A 5,931-nucleotide genomic window follows, 5' to 3' on the forward strand; every position below is an offset into this window, starting at 1 on the left:
CTCCCTTCTTGTTCTTTCTATTTTCTTATTCAAACCCTCTTTCTTTTACCCTAATTAGTATATAATTACGAATAAAAGATGGCAATAATACCCCACTAATTAACTTAGGGTTACCTCTTTTAACCCCCAAGAATTTGAGTTATTAATATAAACCCACGAACTTTATAATTAAGGCAAGAACAGTCAAAAATGTCCCTTAAAACTTAACCAGAAATCCGACTCCAACTGGGATTATGCAAACTGTGACGGGCCGTCGCGCCTGCGACGGTCCGTCCTGCAGGCCGTCGCAAGGGTCAGAGACTCAGTTTCCACTGAATTATCTGTGACGGTCCGTCACGCCTGTGACGGTCCGTCCTACCATTCCGTTACGAAGTTTAGAGAGTCGATTTTCAGTACCCAATTTCATATTTTCTAAGTGTTTTGAAACGAGACCCTGCGACGGTCCGTCGTGCCCATGACGGTCCGTCGTGGGGTCCGTCGCTTCTGCCAGTTTTTCTAGAAATAAAGTTTGTTGCTCAAAACGACTAAACAGGTCGTTACAATAGATACCAATTTACCCATCGTTCATCCCCGAATGATCAAAAGAAGGAAAACAAGGGCGAAAAGGAGTACCTGAATCTGTAAACAGATGTGGGTATTTTTCTCGCATATCCGCATCCTTCTCCCAATAGGCTTCTTCAACGGGTTGATTCTTCCATTGCACCTTGATGGATGCAATCTCTCTTGACCTCAACTTGCGAACTTCTCTATCTAAAATAGCAACAGGCTCCTCCTCATAAGACAAGTTCTCATCAAGCAAAATTGAATCCCAACAGACAATGTAGTTTCCATCCCCATGGTATCTTTTCAACATCGATACATGGAATACCGGATGCACTCCGGACAGCCCTGGAGGCAAGGCTAACTCATAAGCCACCTCTCTTACTCGCTTAAGTACTTCAAATGGTCCAATGTACCTTGGACTTAGTTTACCCCTTTTTCCAAACCGCATCACCCCTTTCATTGGTGAAACTTTCAACAAGACTTGTTCACCCTCCATGAACTCTAAGTCTCTAACCTTTCGATCTACATATTCTTTTTGTCTACTTTGCGCCGCTAGAAGCTTTTCTTGAATAGACTTCACTTTCTCTATCGAATCCCTCAAAAGGTCAGTACCCCAAGGTCTAACCTCAAATGCATCAAACCAACCAATGGGAGACCTACATCTCCTACCATACAATGCTTCAAATGGAGCCATATCAATGCTTGAGTGATAGCTATTATTGTATGAAAACTCTGCTAAGGGTAGGAAGCTATCCCAATGACCACCAAACTCTATCACACATGCACGAAGCATATCCTCCAACACTTGAATCGTTCGCTCAGACTGACCATCGGTCTGAGGATGGAACGCAGTACTAAGGTCCAACCTAGTACCCAATTCTGCATGCAATGTTTTCCAAAACATAGAAGTAAACTGCGTACCTCTATCTGATATGATGGATAGTGGAACCCCATGTAATCGAACGATTTCTGAGATATAGATCTTGGCTAACTTCTCGGCATTGTAAGTCACCTTAACCGGAATAAAATGAGCAGATTTAGTTAACCTATCAACAATCACCCAAATGGAGTCATACTTACCCATTGTCTTCAGAAGACCAACCACAAAATCCATTGCAATTCTTTCCCACTTCCATTCCGGAATGGGCATTCTCTGAAGTGTTCCTCCGGGCCTTTGGTGTTCATACTTTACTTGTTGACAGTTTGGACATTTGGCAATAAAATCCACAATGTCACGCTTCATTCTACTCCACCAAAAGTGTTGCTTTAGGTCACGGTACATCTTGGTTGCACCCGGATGTATCGAATACTTTGAACTATGAGCCTCTGTCAGAATAGTGTTGATCAAATCATCGACGCGGGGTACGCATACCCTTCCCTTGATTCTCAAAACACCTTCCTCATCGATTTGTGCTTCCTTAGCCTCCCCTCGCAATACTTTATCTTGGATTCGCCTTAGCTTCTCATCATCAAACTGTTTTCCCTTAATTTTGTCAAGAAAAGAAGATCTTGCCTCCACAAAAGCAAACAATCCTCCCTTCTCATTTACTTCTAATCTCATCAAGTCATTAGCTAGAGTCTGAACCTCTCTAGCCAGTGGGCGTCTAGAAGCTTGCAAGTGAGCTAGACTTCCCATGCTTCCCGCCTGTCTACTTAAAGCATCCGCTACAACATTCGCCTTCCCCGGATGATACAAGATAGTGATATCGTAGTCCTTTAGTAACTCCATCCATCTCCTCTGTCTTAAGTTCAAATCTTTCTGAGTAAAGACATACTGAAGGCTACGATGATCCGTGTAGACCTCACACTTAACCCCATATAAATAGTGTCTCCATTGCTTTAATGCAAACACTACCGCAGCCAATTCCAAATCATGAGTTGGATAGTTACGTTCATGCACCATTAATTGCCTTGAAGCATAAGCAATCACACTCTTCTCTTGCATTAGTACTGCACCCAAACCAGAATAGGATGCATCACAATAAACAACGAAGTTCTTACCCTCTACTGGCAAGGTAAGGATAGGTGCGGTAGTCAACAAAGTCTTGAGCTTCTGAAAGCTTTCCTCACACTCATTCGACCATACAAATGGAACATTCTGCTTAGTCAAGTTCGTCAGTTGGGAAGCAATAGAAGAGAATCCCTTGACGAATCGGCGGTAGTAGCTAGCTAACCCAACAAAGCTCCTTATTTCCGATACATTAGTAGGTCTTACCCAATTCTTCACTGTCTCAATCTTAGAAGGATCCACCATCACTCCATCCTTAGAAACCACGTGTCCCAAGAAGGACACTGCATCTAGCCAAAACTCACACTTAGAGAACTTCGCATAAAGCTTTTTCTCCCTCAACATTTCCAATACCATTCTCAAATGCTCTTCATGTTCCTTCTTGATCTTTGAGTATACCAATATATCATCAATAAATACGATAACGAAGAGGTCCAAATATGGCTTAAAAATCCCGTTCATCAAGCTCATGAACGCAGCAGGGGCATTCGTAAGACCAAAAGACATCACTACAAATTCGTAATGCCCATACCTTGTCCGTAAAGCAGTCTTTGGCACATCCGTTGCCCGTATTTTCAACTGATGATAACCGGATCTCAAGTCAATCTTAGAGAAGACACAAGCACCTTGTAACTGATCGAACAAGTCATCAATGCGGGGAAGAGGATACTTGTTCTTTATGGTTTCCTTGTTTAGTTGTCTGTAGTCTATACACATTCGAAAACTCCCATCCTTCTTCTTTACAAATAAAACCGGAGCACCCCAAGGAGATGCACTTGGTCTAATAAAGCCTTTGTTTAACAACTCTTGAAGTTGTGCCTTTAACTCTCTTAACTTTGCGGGAGCCATTCTATAAGGGGGTATAGAAATGGGGCGAGTACCCGGTTCAAGATCGATACAGAAGTCAATATCCCTATCTGGTGGCATACCAGGAAGATCTGCAGGGAACACATCCAAAAACTCACGGACTACTGAAACCGACTCAATCGAAGGCACTTGGGTAGTGTAATCCTTGAGATGTGCCAAGAAAGCTAAACACCCTTTACTAACCATTTTCTTAGCACGAAGAAAGGACATGATACGCACCGGATTGGAAGTGTAGTCACCCTCCCACACTAATGGATCTGTCCCAGGCTTGGCTAACGTCACCATTTTAGCATTACAATCCAAGATCGCAAATTGCGGAGAAAGCCAAGTCATACCCAGAATTACATCAAAATCATCCATTTCTAAGATAACCAAATCTACATAAGTGTTGCTCCCTACAAAGTTCACCAAACAAGACCTATATACTTTTTCAACTACCACAGACTCACCTACCGGAGTAGAAACACGAATAGGCATATCAAGAAATTCACAATGTAAATTTAGACCATTAGCAAATGAGGAAGATACATAAGAAAACGTGGATCCAGGATCAAACAATATAGAAGCCATGCAATCACAAACCAGAAGATTACCTTTGATGACAGCATCAGATGCCTCCGCTTCAGACCGCCCAGGGAAAGCGTAACAATGGGCCCTATCGTTTATCTGTCCATTGCCCCTACCATGTTGTGATGTAGTGGCCCCAGTTTGCCCATTACCTCTGCCGTTTTGGTGACCACCATTACCTCGACCACCACGTCCTCCAGAATAACGGCCTCTACCATGACCACCTCTACCTCTAGCTATTGGGGGTCTATAACTTTGTCTAGGACAATTATTCCTAATATGTCCAATCTCCCCACATCCATAACATTCTCTGGAGTCAATCATAGGCCCCTCGGAGAAGTGTTGACCGGTCTGAGGTGGTCCCCCAACTACAGTCTGTAGTGAAGATTGAATTGGTCGGACTGAGTAACTTCCCGAACCCTGTCCTCTAGTGTAAGAACCATTAAACTCACCTCCCTTTCGAAACCTTTTTGATGTCGATGTTGTGGTGAAGTTGTCTGGCTTCACTCCTTCCATTTCTATCACAAAGTCTACCACTTCTTGGAAGGATTTTGCCGTTGCCGCTATCTGTAAGGCCGAAATCCGCAATTCTGACCTCAACCCCTTCACAAACCGGCGAATCCGCTCTTGAGGACTGAAACAGAGTTGAGTGGCATATCTGGATAGTGCACGGAACTTAGCCTCATAAGCATTAACCGACATCCTACCTTGCTCTAGGCTCAGGAACTCATCCCTTTTCCTATCCCTCAAAGTCCGAGGGATATACTTCTCCATAAACAAGCTAGAGAATGAGGCCCAAGTCATAGGTGGTGCCTCTGTCGGTTGACACTCAACATGGGATCGCCACAACATTTTGGCGTTCCCTTGAAACTGATAAGTCACAAACTCCACACCAAACCGTTCTACTATACCCATCTTGTGTAGTAGCTCGTGACAGTCAACCAGAAAATCATAAGCATCCTCCGATTCAGCACCCTTGAAGACTGGAGGTTTCAATTTCAAGAACTTACTGAAAAGTTCATGCTGATCACTTGTCATTATAGGACCAGTAGTCAGACGTGGAAACGTGCCTATTTCCGATGGAACATCCATGCGGGGAGCCATAGTAGCCGCATGTTGTACCTCCGGAGCCTGAGGTGCTGGTGCAGAAAACACTGGGGGTGTCTGGCCCTGATCAGATAACCCATCAGATAACCCGCTAAGATAAGCCAGAACCTGATTGATCATCTCTGGGGTAGGTTGGGGTGGCATTTCCTCATTTTGCACTTGTTCATTCACCCCATCCTCCCCCTCTCTTATCACTTCCTCAATCGGTGGAGGAGTCACCGCCCTAGTACCAGATGGGCTCGGTGCTCGTCCTCTTCCTCTAGAGGACGTCCTCCCACGACCTCTACCACGGCCCCTTGCCGCTGTTCTTCCTCGAGCCACAGCCCCAGTGGCTGGCTCAATTGTTTCTTGTCTGGCCGGTGTTGGTGTTGACGTAGTCGTTGCTCTAGTTCTAACCATCTGCGAAAGAGAGTGAAGATGGTCAGATACCAATTCGTATCGCCTAGATACCAATTGGACTCAAGTAGTAGCACAAAAGAAAGAATGAAAGAGTGAAATTTTCCTAAAGTCTTATAGCCTCTCAAGGAAAAGTAAAGGCGTCCCCCTACCGTTCCTTAAGACTCTACTAGACCTGTTCTTGTGTGATGAGACCAACGAACCTAATGCTCTGATACCAAGTTTGTCACGACCCAAACCAGGTTACGACTGGCACCCACACTTACCCTCCTATGTGAGCGAACCAACCGATCTAACCTTAACATTTCAATATAATATCAACAGAAAGTAATGCGGAAGACTTAAACTAATTAATAAAATCAATAACTATTATTATTCAACATCTATTATTCCCAAAACCTGGAAGTCATCATCACAAGAACATCTACTTTAAACTACTAATT

The sequence above is a fragment of the Solanum lycopersicum genome, chromosome 12, assembly GCF_036512215.1.
Source record: "Solanum lycopersicum chromosome 12, SLM_r2.1".
NCBI lineage: Eukaryota > Viridiplantae > Streptophyta > Magnoliopsida > Solanales > Solanaceae > Solanum > Solanum lycopersicum.